Source organism: Daktulosphaira vitifoliae, unplaced genomic scaffold (genome assembly GCF_025091365.1).
Source record: "Daktulosphaira vitifoliae isolate Bord-2020 unplaced genomic scaffold, ASM2509136v1 Scaffold_2, whole genome shotgun sequence".
Lineage (NCBI taxonomy): Eukaryota > Metazoa > Arthropoda > Insecta > Hemiptera > Phylloxeridae > Daktulosphaira > Daktulosphaira vitifoliae.
Genome location: NW_026099573.1, coordinates 24,325,511 through 24,352,092, shown reverse-complemented (window position 1 = coordinate 24,352,092; position 26,582 = coordinate 24,325,511). Strand labels below are relative to the sequence as shown.

Genomic DNA, 26,582 nt, shown 5'->3' with positions numbered 1-26,582 from the left:
ATAATAATAATATGCAATTGTGTGTACCGTAAACATCGGATGTTTAGACTAAGATGCTAGTGGCAGTGTGCGAAGAATATTATCTACTGCTGCGGTAGGATAACATTTTATTGTACGAGAACGACCTGTCAACAATGATGACGACAATAATTTCTTGAAAATTTACCACGTGTTGATTGTATGTAACGGGATAGACTCGCACAATAGTAGTTTTTAATAATAATATATCTTTAATGTAATAATGGCGTATAAAAACATTATCGTCTAGTTGTTAAAATTCATTTGGAATGATAAAACTCTTCTTGTTCGCGCATGTGTGTATGTATGTTAGTCTGCTAGAAAACTTGCCGTCGTTAATGTTTTATGGCTCTCCTAGGTCTGGGCAACCCACGTAGAATAACAATAGTCGTATTAAAAATACAATATTATGTTGCTGTTTAAAACAAAGAGTGGCCGTAAAAATAAAAAGCTAGTATCTACAAAATCGTATTACTTCCCCGAGTGTTTTCGGATATTTTTTGCAGATAATCTTTGCCTCGTTTCAACATTTTTCTGCCAAAGTTTTATTATTTTAAATTTGTATATGTACCTACTACTACTTTGCTGCATTCGTTATAAATGGTTTCCTAGCGGTAACTTACACTGCCGCAGCAGTAGTATTGCATTCAATAATAAATCTTTATTAATACCTTACAATTTTTTATTTTTTCATGTGTTTACATGTAAAGGTAACATTGACGCCCCGTACACTTAGAACACCAACGATTATTTATTTTAACGCCTCGGAGGTTTCCAATTCCCAATGGCATAGTCATAAATCCCAATCGATACAGATTTCGCATTTTATATAACAACAACAATAGGCACATTATGTACAAGGTCGCGTTTCGTTTATGAATGTTCGTGACCATTACCCTTCCCTCGTCATTACTCTGCCCATTACTAGAACTTATACATAGATTACAAAAATTCCGTTCTATTAAAAAAAAATAGCTGTGTCACATTAAATTGTTACACTTTCTCATGCATACATGTTTGTGTAATATGTATTATTTTATTTATCAACGCTTAATTTGCAATTTTTCAATAATAAAAATTCATTTATAAAGAGGAATAGCTTAAATGGCTATTGTTAGTGTATCGGAAACAATTGTAGAAATTGATTTAATTTTTGCGTTTCTTGTCGTTTTATATTAACTTAAGTTCAATGAATTCAATTGTTAGTAATGTTAGATCATTACAGATATGTATATTATTTTCTTACTTAGGTATTTTTAACATCAATATCTATTATTTATTCAATTTACGAGTATGTATGCGCATTGCCATGAGTAAGTTAGAGAAATCGCTGCAAATCGAAGGTAAAACGTGATAATGTATCTAAGATGTTATGAGTTATAAATTAACTACTATAACATAATTAGATTCATCGTATTTTGAAATATATATATATATAAAAGTACAATGTATGCGTAATGATATCTTTTGTCGTAATTAGAGTTATCAAATGCACCGCTTTTCATTTCGACTTATTTATCTAATATATTATTGTTTTTCTTTCATATTTAATGGCTTTGTATATAGGTTCATAGGTATAATTTGATGGTTTTGACAATAATAGTCGGTTTAGAAGTCTGATATCGCATGTCAATAGTTTCATAAAGTGGATATAGTTAAGGAACGATTCTTATTCTATGTTTGTAATATAGTTTACATAAATAGTTAAACGTTTTACTTTATTATTTTTAGAATAATGATGTAATATATGGCGTTGTAAACTATTAACAATTTATACTTCGTTGGAAAATGTTGTTGCTATTGTTTAAATAAAGTTCTATCGTGTCATATTTATTTATATATTTTTTAACTAGTCTATATTAATAATCGTATTAGTGGTTAAATGTATTATGATTTTTATAATTTTAAGTTATTAATGAGACTAAAATATTTTTAACCTGACAGTTTGTCTTTGTAATCGCCGGAAAATAGTATGTATTGTCTTAATTTTCTTTAATATCTTTTTTAATTTAGTAATCAAAATTTTGACCGTGATTACTAATTATTTTTTTTTTAACATAAAACTTGTTTATTTTAAAACTACTTTAATTATCATTTTCAATTTTTTTTTTTGTATGTATTATCTATTTATTCGCATTTGTGAAAATAAGTACTAGAACTGGTCGGCCATGACTATCACGTTCTATTTTTTACCCGCATCCGGTTGTAATAGTTATACAACATAGGAAATAATTATAAATCGATGATATGACGGGCCGATCATCCTGCAATAGATCCCTGCGGCCATTATTGACCTTGGTCCAGCTTTTACAAACAATTTTACAGTAAAATGTATTATTAGTTTGACGGTGTTATATAAGAATTTATAAACATCTTTAATGATTTAAAGTGGAATATATTCGGCTTAATAAACTGTTTTTGGTTTATGATTGTTCTCTGTATACACAATAAATATTAAATTTATATGGAATAAAGTAAGTTCTGGTTCCAATCATAGCTTAACGTAGTCAACAACCATTTTCTTTCAAATTGTGAGTGTTTCTTTACTTGCGCATGAAGTAATTTTTTTTCCTTTTGCAGATGTTTTATTTCTCTCCAAGAAAATTTTCATCTATATTCTCCTAAATATGTGTTCGTATGGCATGTATGACACGTGTTATAAAACCGTAGAGTTCGATTCTTTATTGATATTAGATTTTTAATTTATTCGAAGCAGTGGTATTTTACAGTCGGTAGATTTAAGTTCATTATATGTCATGGCTCGAATTTTTATCGTAAAAAGCGTTTGGTTTCCTAGAAATATGAATAACATTTATCAATATCGTGTGATGGAACGTGAACTAGATACAATTAATATTAAAAAGAAAAATACACAGTACATTATCATGTTTCTGAGACTGCTGACCCACTGTTTTTTCCTTCATCTATCGTGAGAACTGCTTCACGAAGTAATGTAATCGTTTTTATTTTGTCACCTAAGAATAATTTTTAAAAATATTAAAAATTATGAAATTAATTAACATGGCCATAAAGTTTCTTCTTGCTCCTTACTTATTATTGTAGTGGAGCAGCATAATATTTATACAATTTTGTGTTTGGTCCTAAAAAATCATTTCAGACAAAGCAATTTACTGCTGTGGGCCATTATGATTTTAGGTCGATGCACTCTAAATAAAATTATCTATATTAAGTCTGATAAATAAATGTCTTCCATTTATAATACAATTTAAGTAGCATTTTGTTTGATATCAATTGGCTCTGTTGATAGTGAGCACGGATTATATAAACGAATGCTATGTATGTTTTTAACTTGAGACTCCAGTGACTTAGTCTTCAAGAGCGACAGTTACACCGTATTATTGTAAAGCCTCGGATTACTAAGTTCTAAGTATTTTCTAACAAAGTTAATGGCTGTAAACTGCCATTAGATATAATGTGCCTAAAGTTTGTAATTGTTACGAAATTTGTTAAGCATGACATTTGTTTATTCTATATGTTAACAACACTCGTTCAAATATGTCGAACTGTTCTCCGCGATAACGTTTAATAAATCAACTAAAACATACATGACATATAAAATATATCTACAAATGGTATTCATTAAAGATTAGTCCACTGTATAATTAATTTGTTAACATGAAGCGGTCAAATGTAATTTCTAGGTTAAGGATTTCTGTGACGTCGCTTTGAAGTTTGTTCGTGACGTCACAAACGTGATAAGTGTACGTATTTAAATAAATACAATCGCCATTATTGTCAGCTGCTCAACTATTATAATTTTAAAAGAGATTCTATATTTTCTATTGTTTCAGCATAGATAGTAAGTCCTTGAACAACGGTGAATGACGAATGGATTTTTTTATAATAATTTTTGCCGTAATTCATTCCTCCGTTCGTCTTCTGTCACGTTTATCAACAATGCTTTCAAGATACGATGACCACTATCTATTTATTAAACTCAATAATTTATTGTACTATCAAGGATAAAACGTCTCGCCGCTCTATTACATTTAAGGTTCACCCTACTCGGTGACGGTCATCGTATAGCGTTGTATAATTTGTTTCACCTTGCTTAACAAAAGCAGTTTTATATTTTTTATTCGTGGGAATGCCTTCGATTTTTTACATTTATATTAGACGAAATTATGTTAGTAAGCACTAATGTTAGTAAGAAACAAATGGCATGATTTTTTTGTAGGACAAATGTTACCGTAATTTTTCTTTCCATGCGTGGAAAATTACCAACTGATCTTTTCGTAAGTTAGTTAAGTCTCAATATTGTCTGCTATGTTCTAAATGTATTTTTATATCAATTCTTTAATTAATCATGCGATAGTCGCTTGCAGCAAAAATCGAGAAAAAGCGAAAACTTAAAACAGCTCCGAGTATAAAACTATTTATACAAACATAAGGCTGTAATGTGATGGATGTATAGAAGTATGATTCCACGTTAACATTTAAAAATTAAATTTCTGTTTAATGTTTAGCTATACCTATGCCCACAACGTCTTTTTAATTTTATGTTACATTCTAGTTAAATTCAAATCAAATAAATTGACATATTACCAAAAAAAATGTATAATCCAAATTTTTTTACGTAAATAATTTTAATTGAATTTATTTATAAGTTAGACGAGAATACATGTATTTCTTTCATAAATTCTTGAATGGGTAATAATAGTTAAAATTACATTATGAAACTTAACATTAAAGAATAGAGATCCTTTTTAGCTATTTTTCTTTAAACAAAATTGTATTTTGTATTATTTTTGAAATATAAAATCACTTCTTAAACTATATACGTATTATTATTGTATCAAATTTATAATTTCTTAAAGAAACAAAATTCTTTCTTTTATTCGATGTATACACATTAGACTGATATTTTCTGTTGTTACATATATGAAATAATTTTTTTTGTACCATATTTGTACATTCATAAAGCAACACTTTATATGTATTATATAGTTAATACTACATTTGTTCGATTATTTCGATTCATTTGTGCTAGTCTAAAAATGAATTTTCAAAAATTTTTAATGCTAATTATAGTAGTGCATTGCTTGTTGTAAAGAGTCAAGCTTTTATTATTATACAATTAGCTAATTTAATAAAGTTTATTTTCTAAAAATCCGAATTATATTGTTGGTTATTAGGCTAGTGCTGTTAAGCAAAATATTACTCAAAACTTATGTTACTGGTAACTTGATTATTTAAATTTTACAACTCAAAAAATTAATAGTATTATCTGAATTTGTACTACCTGAAATTATTTATTTAGTTTAATTAGACAATGCAATTAACAGTAGAGGTGACAGAACTTCAATTAAAAACTTTAATTTTATGTTAACAGTTAGCTCATAGTTTCTCTCATAACCAATGGAGCATATAATTTGATACAAATTTAATAAACTATTGATCAACTAAAGTTTGAAAATGTTTAATGTACATAACGTAAAATAAATTAATAGTTAGTTGTTTATTTTGGTGTTATGTTTGCAATCATATTGTTATACTCCAAACTTAATTAAAAACTAAACAAAGTACGGTTTAGAATCATGAATAACTTCGAAAAACTTTAACTTTTTAGTAAAAGTTCTAAGTTTTTTGTAACTTAAGTATTGGTGGTAAAGAAAATTCTCTAAGTTTTGGCATTAGCTTTAGTAAGTAGCTCCGTGGTCTACTAATTTGTAATTATCGTTACTATTTAACAACAAACTACTTTGTTCTCAAACCTTGAAAAATAATGATAGTTTATTAAATATATTTTATGGTATTAACCTAAAAAAACTAAATATTAGCAGTTTAACATTGTTAGATGTTTGTTTTATCACATTAAAGGTTGATGCACAATTTTTCTTTAAAAATAAACCCATCATAAAATATTTGTCGGACATGCTTGTATACTAAAAAATCAATAATGAGAACGTTTGGTAAGTGAGCAGTGAAATAATGGTGTATTATATATTTTTATTAATTTTTTCTTTTTGTGTTTATTGAAAACAATATTTCAATTGACAAACAGAATATAGACGGATTATTTTATACCTTTAAGTCCCGTATTGTTATGTATTGTTTATATGAATAATCAATAAATAATAATTCAGATACAAACAGAAATAAAAGTGCTCACGTAAATCAAATGCCGCATAAAATAAATGACATAAAGCATATACCTTAATGAATCATATTGTTATTATTTTACTCTTTGAATTTTAAGAAATTGTTTGTTTTGGTTTTTTTTTTTTTTATACTAATTTTTGCAGGACATTAAACCTTTCTTTATAGTTGATGAAATTTTGTTTTCACTGAAGAATTATTATTCAACCCTAATGGACTTAATGAGTATAATAAAAGAATTGTTTTATTATGTATTGTAAAACAATATAAATATTTTCAACAAGTTACTATTGAAAATATTTAATATCGGTATTGTTTGATATTGTTTCGGTATTATCATCAAGATGGAGTACTAATGAGCACTTTTATATACTCAGTTTAAATTTGATATTAGTAATATTAATAACTATGATCAGAGTCACAATAAAAAAAATTTTAAAGAGGAATAATCACTATTATTAGTTGCCTCTTAATTTTTAACGACAAAAATATCGTAAAATACACGATTTTTAATCACATGACAGTTTTAGATAAGGTTTTTATTAATAAAATTTGATACATTCATATTCAACACATTTCTCTTACCATACTAATTATGGTAAGAGATTGTTATTTCTATACTCTCAAAAAAGTCTTATATAAAGCCCTGTTTTAACCGCGAACTCTTTGGATGAATTTTATAATGTAAATAATTAAAAAAAAAAAATTCACGAACAAAGGTTTATGCAATAAATATATTATTTTTAAGTGTAAAAATAAGCATAATTTATCCTTAAAAGATTTCATTAAATTTTGAGATTAAATATTTATTAAAGGTCATATTATGTTAAATTGAATATATATCATATATTCAGGGATGAATTGATTCATTGTATTACAGCACAGTGGGTCCATTTTGCGACCAAAAAGCGTTATTGTATAACAATTTCATTATTTTTTAATATTTAATTAGATTGAAAAATATGTATTTTTTTTTTCATTTTGTACAACATATACATAATTATTTATAATGAATTCATAGACGGATAATTGGTAAAATGTTTAGAGGATCTGGAATAATTTAAGTTAATTAACCAGGGAGGAGATCATTATTATAAATAAATAAATTTAGGGATTTATAACATTAACATCCCCGAAATATCTGCCCAAATAATTAAATTTGCCTCAGATAATTAAATTGATTAGTAGAAAAAAAGTCGTTTCGGGGACCTCTAAACATGGCGATGTGGCCCAAATTTTTTTCCAACACAGTGGGCCCGTCAATCCTACTTATATATATTGTTATGAAGTAAATTAAATTTGTTCTGTTTATAAAAATATAATTATTCACTTGAATAATAATTCATCAGAATGTCAAATCGATTAATTATCTGTATTCATTTAGAATAAAACGTTAGAAGTATTAAAAAAAGTCATGCAGCGTCCTTCACATAATAAAATACAATGTGTATTTTTTTTTCTTGTTCTAAATGACTATGCACTATGTGTCGCTGATGTACCTACTGTTGTAATAGAAGTAGTAGATATAGCAACAATAAAATAAAACACGCTCTGTAGAGAATACAAAGTAGGCCGCAAATTCTATTTAAATTCACTTTCTTTCTTGGTTGTATGAGCATATATAGGTTTATATATTTTTTACGTTATAAATAAAATAGATGCATGTATGTTTTTTATGTACCTTGTGTGACAAGTAGAATTTACACTGGTTTCATAAAATAAAACATGTTTGGCTCGAAAAACGGGTTTTTAATGTAAATTACTAATAAATAGTTTGGGATTTCTCTGTCTAACTTTGAAATCATTGTCGCCACACCACACCACTTCTGTAGTAACATGGCTATTTAAATGTTGGTCGTGTGTATTCTTGGCCTTGCTTATTTCATCCGACTCCCCGAAATAACCGAGTACACTTGTCAAACCTAACCGTGGGAGTTATGCGCGCGTTATTTTTTAATGTTTTCCATATTTTAATAAGGTGACGTGTCGTATTTATTAAATCATTTTTTCATCAACAGTGTCGTTTCTGAGTCTTGTAAACCGTTTCTTTGATCGCTAGTTTATCTTACTGTACACTCGGTCCGTTTATTATTCTATCATTCTCCGATTTCATGTACGTTATTTACAGAAACTACGCATTTCTCTGTTGTGTGTGTTGCACGTAGGTTAATCGATCAAGTTAAATGTATGCAAATTTAGGAAAACGTTTTCTTTACAGTTAATATAGTTTCAAGTCGCCCCTTTAGATTACCAGAGTAGAAGAGCTGTTGTGTTTACGGATCGAAGTTAATAATTGTACGCATGAATCGTTGGCTATAATATTATTATTACTTAAGACCCTGCATTTAAATATTATATAAATTAATGGTCGTTTCATTTACGTTTAACATGTATTGTACTTGTATAGATAAATCATTTACTACACTGTTGACCGCCTTTCTAAGAAGCTAACCGAGCACCTTATTTTAGTGTGCAGTCAATATACCGTATTTCTTTCTCTTTCTCTATGCTGTTGACCTTTGTTTTCAAACTTATTCGCATACTCCATATAGATGATAAACTATGTAATTGATTTTTCTGTAAACAGGCTGTTAGAAAATGGAAAAGATAATAAAGAAGTTGACTATAACGCAGCTAACTTTCTCCCACTACTTGTCATATTATTTATCAATTATACTTATCGACAAGTCTCTTAAAAAGATTACTTCTAAGACTTGTTGCTTTTTCAATTAAGTAAGCAATTACCGTGCTATGTTTATCAATGTTATAATAGTCAATTGATATCATTGGTTAATAAATGGCTTCGACCGTATAAAATATTCATACATATGTATTTCGCTTTTTTTTTAATGCGGATAATAACGGTATAAGTATTATGAAAGCAATATTTGTGTTGTTTCTATAGATAACCGCCAATAAAGTAATGGGGAACTATAAATTCATTACATAGCCATTATAGAGCGTCATGCTGGTTTAATTTAGTAATATAATACTATAATAATACAATTGGATAAAAACAAAGGAAATATAACTATTTTTATAGATAATCAAAAGATACAAATTTTTAATCATTTGAAAATAAAGAATATTTTATCAATTGCTTGAAAAATTGTTAATTAGATTTATGTGATTTTTAAAAAAATGTGTCTTGTTGGCAGAGAGATTAGACGATTTCTTAAATGATACTAGAAAAATAGCGATTGATTAATTTTAATTGTATAGAATCATAGAATATTTTCTTTGTATGCATACGATTAGATAACTATCGTTGGAATTGTGTTATGTGCGATACTCATGAGATCCATTAAATAAAAGCATCGAAAAATAAAACTACACTTGAACGCTGTTGAACGTACACAAAAACTTATTAAACGCAACTAAAAAAATCAATACTAAGAAAGCTTTTAAGTAAGTGATTTCAAGAGGTAGTTAAGTAAAATAAAAAAATGTATTATTCATTCAGCTATCACTCTTACTGTAGCACTCGGTGGCAATTAATTTTGTACTAATCACGCGAATATTTATCGGCCATTTATTGATTTTCAGCTAAAATAGTTATAGAAATTTAAATTAATTGAAAGACTTAGTTATTTTAATATATAATCATATTTATAGAGAGATGCAAGTTTAATTGTGTCTTATGACATTTTTATAGCGGTAAGACAAATAAATATGTACTGAATCGGACTAGAATGTTGTTATACTAAATAGTTATTGGTAGAACCTTTTTTCGTTTTCTAAATTAAACCCCGTTTAAACTTGCTCTTTGAAACGGGAAGCGAATTGCAAACGCTGCACAATAAACACATACACACACACACCATACACACACACATATATATATATATATGATAAAAGGTTGTGGAATCTCCCTTGCTTTCAGAGTAAATCTATTTTAGAATTTTCCTTGTTCGTATCGTACTCGGATTAAGTCACGTAAATATGTTAGGTACATGTGACGCTAAAATTTTGTGTGCATTTCGATGAAAATAAATAAAAAGCTTTTTCTACATAGGTCTTGGCAGAGTTCAAGTTATTATTACTTCTTAAAAGAACATCGTGTTTCTTTATTTTAACTATTATTATGTTTTTTTATAAAATATTATTCTAATAGTTATTTTATTATTCCTTAGCACACTTCAATAATATGGATAATTCTGCATAAGTAATATGTTGATTTTTATGTTTCGAACATATAGTAGCTTTTTCAAAATATGTTTTATAAATAAATTTTATAATATAGATATTTTTATGTAGAAAAGGCTTAATAGGTACTGAATTTATCAAATACATGAAATTCCAATTGATGGAAAATCAAATAATTCATTTGAAGTGTTGTTTTCTTAGTAATTTGGTAAAAGGATGCTTCAATTGGCATGTTTATCGCTTTTATTTAAGTCGACTTATATTTTCTGAGAAGCAACTGAAATTAAATTAATTTCCTATTTATTAAGTAAATGGCTACAGTATTTTAATAACGAAAACCCAAATATTTATAAGACTGCACGTGTATTTATATACATTCTCATTAATTTGTAAATAATTTAATTAATTTGATTTTTCAAAAACAAAAATTTAATATTATTAATTTGTTATTAAATAAATTTATTTTATCATAATTCAACTAGTCAATTATTGAGGCCATCATATTGTAGTTTTTTTCCTTTCGCGTGTTGTTATAAATTAATATCGATGTTTATATAACTTTTTGATATTATGTCAAATTGCAATTTATTTTATCTTCCATTATACGCGATTGATGATGACACTGTCTGGATAAAGTGTATATATTCTAGTGGCATCTCGACAAATGTTAGTTTAATTCAAATTAGAGAAGCACTGCACCTTTTTTTATTACATGATGTTTGATTTTATTAGACGTGAATCAGCTGTCATATCAATTCTACGGATTAACGTTGTACAACATTATAGTCGACATTTGGCTTAATCGACATAGAAACGGTGTCTAAATGAGTAATCTTGAAGAAATCAATTAAATACTCCCTTAGTCTAGTACATTCCCTAAATTATTGAATGCACTTTCGGGAAAATTCATGTCCAAACCAAAAATCATGTTAATACATGGTACTACCTCAAAGTATACCGCCAACAGGCTGCAATGCGAGTCGTTCCGGTTTACTGTTGTGGGGGGGCCGTCTTCACAAATGTATAAAAAATATATCTATAACATTGTAAGAGCGAACTGCCGCTGTATCGCCTCGAGTTGTGCCGACCATGTGTCGTTTCTTATACCTGCGTTCTCAACCCGTTGCCTTTCTTCTATTATTCTACATTCGTGTGTTACGTACGTTTGTCGACCACGAGGTAACCGCCGTTCATCGATGACCGAAGATGGACTCACTGAGAGGGGAGTAGTTGTTGCTGAACTGTGCGCCCGCCTTTCGGACCGTCGATTTATTATTATTATTATGTATGCGTTGCCCGTGACTTGGGCGGCTGAGGCAACTGGTTTCTTCCATCTCGCCACAGCAGCTAGTCATCGCATTGTTTAAAAGAACACACACACATAGGCATATAAATTGTACGTAAGAGTATATACATAGAGGTTTATGTTGAGTATACTACTACAAACCCGATCTCAGCAGTAAACACGACTCAAAACCGGTCGTTGTGCCTCAAGGCATATAATATTATGNACGACTCAAAACCGGTCGTTGTGCCTCAAGGCATATAATATTATGTGTGTATATACATATATATATATATATATATATATTTTTTAATAAATGCGAGTATATTGAAGTGTACCATGTAACTATTTTTTCTTTCCTTTGCCTTGTTCGTTGTGTGCTGATGTTTCTTGCTTTTACTCCCCCCTCATGTTTACCAATGGTGTCGTCAGGCAGTGTTATTATAATATCGTTAATATTGTATGTACACCTGTTGATGTATAATATAATTTTGCGTTAGTACAATACATTATAGTATATTATCATAAGTAAAGGATGTTGTCCGATTAATTACTATTCGATAAAATGATATACTATTAATAAAACAATATTATTTTTAACTATTATTCCTGTCATTCGAGAAACACATCGTCAAATAAACGTGTTTATAAATATATACATTAATTGTAGAGAAAAAAAATGCGCGTATGTTGCTCTGGGTCAAACATCATTCGAACATCGTAATTATACACTTATTAAAATATGCATAGTCTGCATTATAAATGATGCGGAGGTGGACAGCCACGTCATCGTTGTCAGGTCGAAAGTAATCGTTTTTCCTGTGTTACGAATCTCTAAACGATAGTATATTTTTTTCTGTGGGCGTTGGACAGTCTCAATGTAATTTCTTCATGATAAATGCTCTTTACATCTGTTGAATCGTTTCATTGTCATTTGAAATTGCAATATTACATTTTTTATTGGATGTCTGTGATTATTTTTATTAATTTGATTTAATAGGTATTTTTATTATTCTTTGAAATACAAAATCGAGCATTATCGTTGTTCAATGAATACATATAGTATAGGTTTTCCAGCGATTTTTATTGCAAAATATCAGAACGAACAATCTCCCGTATTTCTTTCGCAAAATAAAAATGAAATCGATTAGTCAATACAATGTTTTTTGGTTTCGCGAGAAAATAACGATATCTTGTGAGTACATCACATTTTTTAATGACAATCGTGTATGTCTCTGTAAATAGTTTTCTATAGTCTACTTTTACCTATATAGATGGATTATAAAAATATTTTAATTTCTATTTATTTAAAAGAGTATCTTTATTGAAACACTAGTGGAACGGACTCTATCTACTACAAATGATTTATATGCTTGTCATGAACAGTACAGCAAAAACTAGGTAGTGGTTCCATTAAATGTTACTAGGGGGGGGAGAGAGGAGGTGGGGTACTTTCCACATACGGGCCCTCCCAGCCTAGTAGTCGTGGCACTAGTTATGAATTATAAATAGTTGTGGTCATTTTGTCAAAATTAATTTCAATGAGTAGATCACCATACTTAAAGTTTGATATTATATAGCACACATAGTCGTGTTTTATGACGTAAAATTGATATTCGCTTGTAAGAAAATTTGTTACTGCTAAATTATTATGACTATAATTTAGTTAAAAACTAGATAAAAAAATACCTAAAGAATTGCTAAGTTAGCATGAATAAATGTGCCCTCAAGAATAATAAATTATATTAAGTTATTTGTTATTCTATATATTATCAAAAGTTAAATAAACCATCTATAATTTAGTCCTAATTTTTAACAGTATCAGTATATATATATATTGTGTAATTACGGTTTATTCGATTATTATTTAAGGCGTATAAAATTATGAGAATAATTTTAACTCTTAAACTGAGAACAATTTTCCAACACTATCTGACGGCATATATAAATTTAATACTTCTTTTGTTTGTCTTTTATTCGAGTTTCCTACGTAATGCATTTTCTTATCTGTCGACTGAATTATAAAATATTACCTTACTAGGTCTGGATTATTTTTATCTTAATATTCGTAAATACATTATTTTTAATAAAATTTTTTAATTGATAAAATTGATGGGTACTTTGTGGCACACTTAAAATTATTTAAATGTGTTATCATTTATTTTTAATGTGATTCAAAAATAGATTATTATTAATGTTGTTGGTTTAAGTACCTACCTACTTTTATTTATAAAACTTGGTTGAATGCGTTCTTTTTTTTTTTTTACTCAAGTAATATAAAAAATTTGAATTCTGTATCTAATTATCTGATATGATCAAAATGATTTCCTGAAGTTAGTAATACTTAAAAATACCTGTTCGTTATATTATACTGTAATACTTAAAGAACAATATTTAAAAGGTTAATGCTATGTAGTAAAAAATATTCACAGCTTAAACCAAATATGTGCTTGACCTTTGACGCTCATTATACACACTATATTGTGGTTAATTTAATTTTTTATCCATGCCTAAAAACTGTTTACGTGATCAATGCCAAGGTTCAAGCCCATTGTGCTTGTATAATGCAATTAAATATTAGATTAAATTTTAAACTAGAACATTAATTGATAATAGAAATGAACAATAGGATATGATATTTTTGTGAGCTAATACATGGGCGTGTAAATGTTTTATAATATCAATAAATCTAGCGGTATTAGTTCATTGGAATACAGCCAATTAGTATAAAATTCTAAGTTGTAACTATGTGAATTGCACCAGTTATTATTTTTTACATACAGTCGATTGATAACCACCAGTTAAAAATATTTTTCGAATATATTATTTTATTCTATGTTTTTCTTTATACTGTTGCAGTTAATAGATTATGTCTAAATTACAGGGGCCATTCGGAATAATAATTGAGTTACATTTGTAAGTCAATGCAAAATTTAAAAATGCTGAGGTATGTTGTAAATGTTTTATTTTTCATTTATGTACCTAATTTGTGTTTTTCAAATAAGTAAAAATTATACAACTATAAATATGAACAATGTCAGTTTTATAAGTTTTTCAAAAGTTTATATTCTAGTAAAAAAATAAAATATATTAAAACTCGGGTATTTTAGATAGTGAATGGCTTCGGTATCAAATTTAAACACGCATCCATCGTGTTTTTCTAATTCTCGTCTATGTTTTGTTTTTGCATTTATTATTTGGCAATTACATAGAGTAAAATTGTTATTTATGGCTATGAAAACTCTTAGAATAGTTATTTATGCAATATATCTTAAAAGAGTTTTGGGTATTGATGTCATGATTTCAAGTGATCTTAATGAGGAGTCTTAATTATTTCATTACTTAATTTTAAGAAAACATGAATGTGTGCAAGTTAAGATTGGCGATTACGTCTACCGGCTTTGCATACATAAATATTTTAAGAATATTTTATATTCTATATGTGTCCGTCAACACCGTAGAAACGCGCTCATTGTTTACTTGAATTGTTAAAATATGAATAACAAATTATTATTAAAACTCGGCGTTTGTATTAAATTTACACAAATGCTTCTTTCTTCATTCTTCTTTTAAAATCATCTTCTAAAATATTAAGACACGTGGGTCTAAAAATATGTAGACAAGAGAGTGTATAGTCTAATAGTATGTAGTTGTATAGTGAAACAACAGCGTAATATATTAAATTCTTGGTAAATATTTTACTCCATGCAAACAGACGAAAAAAAAATTACTGAACATTTTTGTGTTTACCAGATGTTTTTAATCACGCGTCCATAGACAGCTTATAAATGTTTTCCCATTTTGACATAGCAGTGTTTGCATTTTTTAAGTGAAACCCTTTTATAATTTAGTTATAAAAGAGATAATAGTTCCTAAGTATCAATTTTTAGATATCCTTATAATTTTTTTATGATGCTTATAAATTTTTTCCTTGAACGTGGATTGACGAAATTTTACCACGATATTTTTCCTCTCATCAATCTAGTAAATTCGTCGGATTTGACTTGTTCGTTTAGTTTAAGTGTAATAAATGTATTTTTATTTATGTTGAAAACGTTCCTGAATTTAACAGCGTCAAATCACTCCGTTTAAAATGCTCACTGAAATTAACTATGTTATATGTTTATACAGAAATGACCTGCTGAATAATAATTTATTATGATATCTCTAAATCTTCACGACCCATCACGTTTTTCATATATACGTTAGTGCTGCTTATGAACGGGTTTTAATGAAATCCGATTGAAATATTCTCTCACGTTTTCTGGCAACGTTGACTGCGGTCAAATTAACGCATCGAATGTATACAATGAGTTTCCAGACGTCCGTATCACACGGTTAATAGCAAAAAACCGTTATTGTTCACACTTATTCTCTACAATAACAAGAGTACAAATTTAAACACCGCAAGGTGATTTGTTGAGTACGTAGCAATTATTGTGAAACTTATCCAACTACTGTAAAAATAAACGTATGGATATCATTTATAATTTTTTTTGTTCATATTTTTTTCGTTAATTACCAGTTTGCAATACAACGTATATACAAACGAATAAACTGACGTTATGTTTTGACCAGCTTCCGGTAACTTCTTATTACACTCAGTCTCGAATCTATCTGTTTTAACATAACAGGTTTGATCGGAGCTCATCAAAATAATTTTATAAATAGTATCTATTCTATTAAATGTGTATACAACGAGTTCTATCGAATAAATATCCAAAAGGGTTACCTGCTGATAAATATACACATTACCTTGGAAAATTATTAATTAAAAAACTTGATAGAGACATAAGAGTTGTTTAAGTATTACACCAATAGCGATAAAATTATTTTAGTAGTAGTTGTTTACACACTTTGAGATATTAATAATCTCTATATTTTTTTATGTAGTTACTTCACAAATATTTCGAACATCTAATCAAATAATAATTTGTGTTACTATCAAATAGAACAAATACAATAATACAGTTCTAAAGTGTAAACATTTTCTTGCCATTTATTTGAACAAAATTGTTTTTTATTGTATGTCGAACTATATATTACTTAATTTTCAACCAAATATTCCTATGAAATAATTTCATTTTTATACCTAATAATAATTTTAAGTGTCAAAAAACTATAAAATGAAATATTTTTTCAAGATATTCTGTTAAAAAACCTGAGAGTTTATTTTTGATACAATATAAAATATGCGTTTAAATTACACCAATTTTAATTGACGATTTTTTTAATGATAAGTAAAAAATTTTCACTTTATACGTCTATTTCATTTGAATTAATTTTATTGAGTTGTAATATGATTACGAATGCTGTTGGACTGTTAAAGGCATTAAAAGGTATTTAAATATTAATCTGTTCGAAGTTCAAAGTAGACCTAATTAAAATAACGTGTTTTAAGTAGAAATCGTAAAAATTGGTAAACCTGTCATTTGTACTTAGTAAACATTTTAGTAGTCAAATGACATCAGTACGTTTTGTTAATTGGTTTTTTACCGCTTTTTAAACCTAAGAAACTCGGGTTACAGCTGTCAGGTTAAACGTACTTTGTGAGACTTGTATTTAACATAATCGCCAATCAATTCACCGTTTAATAATGTGTAAAATTTTTTTTTTGGATTCACATGAATGTCAATAATGAAATTTTGTTTAGATAAAATTTAGATTCGTTATAGTGGGTCTTTAACTGATTCACGTGTATATTGTAATGACTCGGTTAAGTTGGTGAACGTGGCAGTGTGAGGGGGCTTGGATTATAAAAAGAAAAACAAGCTAGTCGTTTGTAATAAACTGTGGGCCTAATAGAGTTGCTTACCTAATTTTAGTCAATAATAATAATAGGATGATACTTATTATCACAGAGGGGGTAATTATTTAATGGGTTAATTTTTTAAAATTTTTGTTGATAAATGTTTTATTATAATCTATATAAATCAATAGCAATTGTTAAGATAAAATTATGATTAATTGTAATCCATCTTTTTATTTGTTATTACATTGAGTTATTTTATGATCCTCTTGATTTCTAAAAGCAAAAAAAAAATAGTTTGCTGCTATTTGAATGCATTCAAGTGAATAGTACAACGGCCAACTGGTAGATCACTTTTCAATACGTCGTGTAAGACATTGCTACGTACAATAATGCAATAATAAAAATATAATAGTATTTTTTCCTTTCAATACACAGTCATGATCTGAAACTTGATTGTTCATAAAACCTGTTCTTTTTATATGAATAGTCTGTTTAAGAAATCTATTTAGCAAAATGGCGCCAGAGTATACACTTGGATAAAAAAAAAATTATTAATTAAACGGCCGACTCCGCGGTTACTATATTTATGTTATACTAACCGCAGTTAGTGTAAACTAATCAATTTATTTATCTATTTATTGAATTTGATTTGTATCGTTTTCATCTGTTTATTGGTTTTTCTGTGATATCCACTAATTTTTTCATATTTTTTTTAGCTATCAAAAAATAACAACAAATTGTATTTTAAAGGCTCCTTTAAGGAAATTTTATCGTCTATAATATTCAATAATTTCAAAAATATCTATCAAAATTAAACGATAATCGGTAGTAACAATTATAAATTTAATTAACACAGGCTATTTAATTTCATCTACGTAAAAAATTATGCTTTAACTAAATATATCGTTCAGAAATAAATAATTTAGGATAACACACTTCGTGAAGTAATTAAGTTACAATATTGTTTTATGGTGGCCTATTGTTTTATTGCATGCATTATTCTATTAATATTTTAACTGGGTTCTTGAAATTCTAGTTCATTAAAATTATCTATCTTGTTGAAAATGATTCTAACAATTTTGATACAATATAAAGTTATCAAATATTTGTAATTGTTAGTGCAAAAATATTTAACTATTGAGGATTTTATCTATCTCCTCTTTATATTTATTTATCGTCAAAAACAAGTACATAATTATAATATTCTTTTGTGTTATTTCCTGCAATAGTTATAAATAATTGAAATGCAATTTTTATTATTAATAGTTCTATTAACAACGAGAAAACGTACCGATAAATACGTGATTTTTTTTTTTTTTGTATGTCTTTTGTCAATACTGTATGATGCAGTTTTTCGTTAATTATTTTATAACCTATCATTAGAAAAGAGAAAAGTAACGGATTTTCGAAGGTTATTTCAGTAAAAAATCTAAATTTGCCTTGTAATAAAAATTCACGACATTTAATGATTGCGGCGATTATAACCCCATATTTTGTTATAATATAATTATTTTTTATTTACGAATGGAATGCTTGATATGCAAATATTACTTTATTTTGAACAGATGTAATATTTACTATTTATAGATAACTGACTCATGAGTAACTAAATGAGTCGGTGTTAAATACAAACGCAACTGGCACGCTAAATTGTTATAATCGTTTTTGTTACCTATTAAAAACCGATTATTGACAAGTACATTCTGTAAATGATAATTTGTAACCATTTAACCAGTATGTTTCTATATTAATTATATGTCGATACTATAAAATGAATTTAAGACTTGCACCCTCGAGGTCATCGATGTAAAAAATGTATAAGTGTTCTTACAGAACGACACGTTTTCTTAGAAAAAGTTTCAAAAATTCACATTTGTATTCAATACTGGTATTAGTTAGTGAACATTTTTTAAATATTTCTAGATGTATTTAAATTTAATTTGTAAGTGAGAAAATCGATTGGTTTCATGTGTCTAATTGTTCTTAGATCTGTTTCGTCAAAGGAATTTTTGTAGAGGATTTAAAAGTTGTTAAGCGTTCATATTGAAAATTCAAACTTATTTCTGTAAGTGTCTGGTATCTAGGTCAATATAATTAACAATAATGAAAAACAGAACTAAAAGCGAATGAGCATTTCATTATTTACGTGCAATTAGCGTTGGTTTTAATTATTTGTGACAAGTTTGTATTATTTACTTTATTTGAAAAAAATGACTTTTCCCATACACTCTTTAATATGTTATTTTTATGATCCGAGGTGGGTAGTTGATTTGTTCATGTAATTTGCGGTAATGATTTGCATGTACTTTTTGAGCTTCAATCATATTATTTATGTTAATCGAACTAAATGTTTTTATTTTTATTAAAGCGTCGGCGTTAGTGGCCTTGAACCCATTTCTTTTTGTTGTTTACAATACACTATGGCTCCCGATCGAAAACTATATTATTATTGTTGTTATAATTATTATTTCTAGAGACAAGCGATAGAAAACACTTTGTGACCTAAGTTTGTGCGTAGTCGTAATGCATTGTAAGGAAACTCGACGGCGTGCTGTGCGTGACTGACTGCATAAAAAATGACGATTGTATTACTCACTTATCTAGTTACTTTTTTTTGGTGTACTCTGACACAGTCGCAAGTGTAATATTATGCGTATGTATTAAAACGATTCCAAAAGGTTGTCTATTAAATATAATAAAAAATGAACTCCATAGTTACATCGTTACCTAGTGTGTTCCAGTCGACAAGGCTGTATGTCTGTATTGTTGCTGACGTCATTCAAATCACCTGTTGTCTACCTTTAAAGGGGAAATCATACGTTGCTAATACTCTTCAACGTTTTGCTATTTATGAACACAGAATGAGTTTGTAATTTTAATAGATTTTTTGTTGACCATTTCTCTATACTCTCTTATGTAAATGATAATAAGTTTATTATTGATAGCTCAATAAAATATAACTTTTTTTGTTATTTAATATTAATGTATATTTTATTGTGTTTAATTTATATATTGAGATTTGAAAAAATTATTGATATGGGTGAAATATATAAACGAGATATTATTGATTTCGTCGATGAATTAATATAGAACTTATATTTTTTTATTATCAGTTTTTTTTTATGTTATATATATACGGAACATTTTTTATGAATTTAAAACTGTAGTCATATTAGTAGACGTAGTTTACTCTTTTTTTAAACTTTGTTAGATAATTTTGTTTACGTACATAAAAAATGTTGAGGTCGTTCTAGATAGTTGTGTTTGACCACAAGAAAATTGATAAGAGGAAATCGAAGACTTACTTTTGGATGTCCTAATATTTATTTTTAATATTAACAATTTATGAACGAACAATTTTAAGTTTTAAATTGATTGACAGAGTTAAGTTTTATAAGATTTTATTTCCTATCAATTCGTTTGAAAGCTGTTTATGGCGGAGATTTATCATTCTATGAAACAGATAATTTTTTTGAGAAGGGCATATTAAATTTCCATGTTAAATTATTAAACAGAGATTGTCCGTCTTATGAATAATTTAATTTCAACTCGGAGTTAAAAGAAGATGTTTTTTTTTCTAGAATTAATTAACATTTTATGAATGTAAAAAAATATTTTTATATAACCGGTATTACTTTTTTTTTAAAAAAAAGAAATCTCATTACTCACAATGATCATTTTGTTCATAGATTTAAGTATTCCGAATGATATAAAACTTAGTTTGAAATTATTTCTTTGTAGAAAATTCTTAGTTATTGGACAAAATAAATTATTATGAATTAGTATTATTTATTTGTTGGTATTTATCTCGTTACAAAATGCCAATTTGGAATTTACCATATTATTTATTATTTTAACGTTTAATGATATGCATAGGATTTTTTTTTTATGATTATTATGGTTGCACAGTATAAGTACTAGTATTTATATATACTCGCAAAAAAAAAATACCGTTATTAAGAAGCAGTAATAAACTTAGTAATACGGTTAAAACTATTAAGAATTTACATGAACATGTAGCAACTCTATATATTTTAGTACCGTTTGGTACGAGAAGTTATTTTATACTCATAATTAATACAGAATAATAACAGTATAAATAATAATAATAATAGTAATAATATCATTTTAAACTCGACAAGAAACGATTTTGTTATAACTGGACATTTATCTTAATCCGCCTTCTCTCTTTGGGTCTGTTTAATTGTTATTTTATAATTTTAACAAATAAATTTTAATAGTTAAGTCTGTATTTTTGTTTGATTAACTACGCCATAGATAACCCTTGAATTCAAGTATTTTGTCTTTTATAAGTACTTTTAAAGGGTAAATGTATGTGTTTCATTACTTATGTTTGTTTCTGTACAGTTTATTCTTCTTAATTGCACAAAATAGTCAATGTTAGGACCCAATAGATTTTTATAAGAACTTTTTTAACAGTAAATTTTGGCAATTCACACTTTTCTAGACTTATAATTTGGATCAAAATGATGTGAAAATTGTTCCTGTGATATTTAAGTTTTTTTTTATTATAAATGTATGTAGTTTAAGTTTAAAATTATTTTCATTCAGCTTTCAAAATAACTGTTTTTTTTTCTATAAACTTTGATATGTGTTAACTCAAATATTACAAACCAAAATTATTATTAATTTTAAGTGTATTTAGTTTCTTGTTGTTGAATTTTCCTCATGTCAAATTAATTTCAAACAATACCTGTTCAAAACGCACAAAAGATACCCTTGGTGTTCTGTTTAGGAAAGTGATTCCTTCGAAACCGTTGAACGTACCTTCTTTAAATAGGGAATTCAACGCATGTTTAAATTCTCAGAAGAAAATATTTCATTTTATGGTAAACGCTTTATTGTTGAACTCTGCCAACACACCTTTGACAAAAAAAAAAACTTTCTAACAACGCTCAAGTTTAAATTCCAAGAATATTAATTTCAGTATGAAATTTTAACAACAATAATACATCAGGGAGTGAAACTTGATATTTAATTGTTATGCAATTTATGTTTTACCTCGTCATTTCTTTTGTGTCAATTCATCCATTTACCTGTTGGTCAAAATTATTAATCATACGTCGACCATACAATACTTAATTATTTACTTTTTTTATTGTAATTATTCCTATTTTGAGCGATGATGCAGTTATAGCGCCGATAACAGACTAATATTTTTAACTTATTCTTGAGTGTTTTCATATCTTATTTTAACTGCATTGTTTGTACTTCACTATTCCTAAGCTTACATACAAATTAATTGTCAATTTAACTTGATTATAAAAAAGTGAGCCATTTTGTAGACACAATCAGAAGTTTGTATTATTGTAGTATTGGACCGTTTCCAGTTAGAAGTTGTCAAATACAACACACCCTAATCATAAACATTTATTAATAATAATCAAAGTTAAGTAATATACACATGTTTGTATTAATTATTATCATGGTTGGCTTAATGATTATGAGTAGTATCGAATAGTAGTACTGCATAGATTGTGCTTAGGAAATTACATTACTGTATCACTTGCATTACCTAGGCTTAGTAAGGTTTTTATTTAAATATATTATTAATAAGGATACCTAATAATAAATTATTCATAGGAGAGAGAAATCAAAAACTACCAAAACTATTATGAAAATGAACGTTGAAAGTTGGGTTGAATGCAATTAGGGATGATATGAGGACTACTGGTTATTGGTATAGACGATGTGGGAAATCGTGTCAAGTGGAAATTTAGGATATGGTTGATTGACCTCAAATAGTTGGGATAAAGGCGACAAAGAAAAAGTAGATCTATGAATATATCGTTAAATATTTGTTTGGACTAATAAAAAAGAATATTTAAAATCACTCTTTATTAAATTATATTATAAATTAGATATTTTTTGCACATAAATGAACACACTGCTGACGATAACGTAACGATACCTAATATTTATTTTATATAACTCGTCTGACCAAAGATATAATAATATGCATATTATTACTCATAATTAATCCAATTTCGGAGCGTAAAATTTCCATAATTTAACTCCGAATTCGTTATTAATTCATTCATGTAATTCATAGAAATGCGCACTGGCCGGATGTTAGAGATTGGATGTGTTTGGTGACCCATGCCATTGTTTACTACGAGCCCAAGAGCGCGAATTACTAAATGATTTCATTATACTCGTATGCTGACTGAGTATTTTAATTTCTTTGTACGCATTTTTGTCGTTCGTTAACATTACAATGTACAGATAATTGTATTCATTGTAAGCTTGACCGCGGTGTTGTCTTAACCGTAATAACAATAACACATAGTCTAGTGTGTTATGAGCACCATTATTATGCTATTTTAGTCATTATTTTGGAAACGCATATTTTACTTCAGTAATTTTATTCACTGTGTACATAATGAGAACTGTGCGTGAGAATTATTTTTGGCGAACAATTCAATGAAAATCATATGCTATCTCAAGACAAGTGCCGACCCCGTGTGTGTAACAAGGAATTCGTTACAGTAAATGCTTTTGTAGGATATCCATAAATTTGTCGTTCGTGTAAAACTAAAGAATGTTCATAATCGAGTTAGGAAAAAAGTTGAAGGTCTTGCATAGTAATTATTAACCCGTTCATTCGCTACAACAACATAGATAATGTTATGCTGACGTCATTATTTTATGTGAATTATTCTTTGGCACTCAATATATTTTTACTTTTTTAATATGATTATAAAAACAATATAGTACGTTTTCCGTATCTAACTTTAATGGAAAGGTAAATAAATAAGAAAAAGTGCTCTTTATAGTTGAATATTAAAAGTCGTTAGCACGCAAAGCAAATGACCAAAATTATTTGTGTGGGTTCTGGAGAAAAGCTATTTGTTTTCCAACGGCGGCTTGTGCAGGCGGCTATTATAATTTTTGTTTTATTTATAACTTTGAAATACGATCGGCGGGTTAATAATAATAGCGAGTATGTTTAAAATACATTTTTTACTGGAAGGTCAATATGTCTTTATATTTTTCATTGTGACAGCTATGCCACCGAGTGTAGTCAACCAACTTCATAAATATTCTATGAAATATAATTTCCCATGCGATTTTTAGATATAAAGTGCGTGAGTCGTCGTGATGTGTGGCGATAATGGCAACAATAGTGATACTCGTGCAAAAAGGTTGTCATCGTGGATTTAAGTTCATTTTAGATTTTGAGTGTTACCCACGCGTCTCTCTTACAAACACACACCTACCAGCCAAAGTGTGATCATATATGGATTTATATTTTGTAAATGCAAATTACCGGGTTTGTTTGCCCCATTGAGTTTATCCGTTCTGTTTAATTGTAAATAACCTTAATCGCTTCATACCAAGTGTACCGGAACTATTTATTATTATTGTTACTGTTATTTATTTGTATATGTAGGCCCGGGATAGTAGACCTTTAGAGGACCGCAGTATTGAGCCTATAAATTTTAGCGAAGAACTATAATAATGTTATTACGATCGTTAGTATTCGAAGAACAATTTTAATATATTTTCCAATGTCGCTGGTAAGATAATTCTCTTTAACGCGTTTAAGGTTCAAATGTTCAAAGTGTTTAACTAATAGGAGGCGTTTTGTTATAGTCTGTACAATTTTAATGCTAATTAAATTTTGACTTTTTTTTTTCTTCGTTTTATTACAGAAAACAAAAAATAAATCTCATTTTTCTTATATTGGTGTTTAGTACGCTAGAATTTTTACTGCACAATAGCCGTTTATTTCGTTTATTACGATAAAAAATGTGTATTTAAGTGTGAAAATGAACAATCTAGTTTTAATTTTAGGAATCATGCCAACATCATGATTGTTTTTATTCCTTAATCATGCGGAACTGACTAGTATTTTAATTTTTTTATCTTATTCATAACGGTCGTGTTAAAAATCTAAAACATTCTTAGGATCTGCAACGTTTCATATTTCCTACACTGTTCCCACACTAATTTATTCGATCATCACTACTAATTCTCTTTATCAATAAAACAATTAATTGTGTATATATTTTAATTAACTTTACTTATGCGGTTTTATAGTCATTGTGCTTTGAGCGCACCGGATGATGTCTGAGAATTTATGGTAACCGTTTGTTAGTAGAGCAGATGATTATTACAATATTGTTGGTGGTACCCATCAATAATCAATAATAACAAAAAGAAAAAAACTTTGACTAAAAAAAGAACACCCGAACGAATACCGCGACCCAACGATTTGTCGTTGTAAATAATAGATAACTACTAGATATCATTAGTCATTAGGTTCGACAGGTTTTTAATGCTGCGATGACTATCCGATAATTGCCATTTCCACACTAAACGGTACTGTTGATATTATTTCTTAAGTTATCATAAAATAATTATTACAGTTTAATAACCTCGGATTTACATAGACATTGATGACATTCAATGATATATATATATGTTGGTACATACCTTTCAATTGTATATTTTTCTTCTAAATCGACTCAAGCACCACTATAGACTCTTATTGTCAACTTTGTTCTTATGTTGCTATATCCTATTTCAATTAGCATCCTTTTCATATTTTGCATTTAATTTACGTAAAAAATTTTGTCGTTTTATACTATATTCGACATTTGAATAAGTATCCCTAAATAATAATTTTATGATCTAAATTAGTAGTAAATCACACACATTTACCCCTGGTCTCTGCACTATGTTGTAATTTTAACTACTAAAATGTTTTTTATCTTAGTTGATCTATAATATTTTTGTAGTTTTCGTCTCAATATAATATACTGTCTAGCCCGTGATGTCCAAACATTTTAGTTTTGATTATGGCTTAATATAAAATCGATATCGTTCATGTTGCGACATGGTATGACAATAAAATATTATATTATTAAATATAAAAACGCAAGCGGGTTCGTTGCTCTGTAGTTAAAACGGATAAAGTTTTCAAAATTGTTTAAGTTTGCCCGTTTTGTTTTAACGCAAAACCTCATTTGTCATGGAAAAATTGTCTCGACTTTGCAAACCGAAAGTTTGCTTATAAAAATAAACTTTTTAAATACATCTATCGACTCTCGTTGACTCGTTAATTGTTTGTAATTAATTTCAACTCTTTGAAGCGAATGTGCCGAAAAACGGTCTTAAAATCCGGCAATAGTCTAATGTGTTGAGGACAAGTGTTTTTTTCTACTTTAAAAGGCCTGACTGAGATAAATATATTGATTTAAAAAAACGTGGCGAATGTTTGTGGAACGTCTTTTG

General features: G+C 27.9%; 1 protein-coding gene across 5 annotated transcripts in view; it reads left to right on the top strand.

The window, feature by feature from the left end:
* The window catches only part of LOC126899059 (uncharacterized), a 43,261-nt gene that overhangs the window by 1,978 nt on the left and 14,701 nt on the right, over positions 1-26,582 (top strand). Inside the window, exon 2 of one of the 5 annotated variants that reach the window (XM_050673583.1) lies at positions 14,454-14,516. The exons of 3 other annotated variants lie outside the window; for them this stretch is intronic. The gene's annotated coding sequence lies outside the window, so the exon portion shown is untranslated. Of the gene's footprint in view, positions 1-1,969; positions 1,989-14,453; positions 14,517-26,582 lie in introns of those variants that run through there. One more of the 5 variants, XM_050673584.1, reaches the window with a different exon arrangement.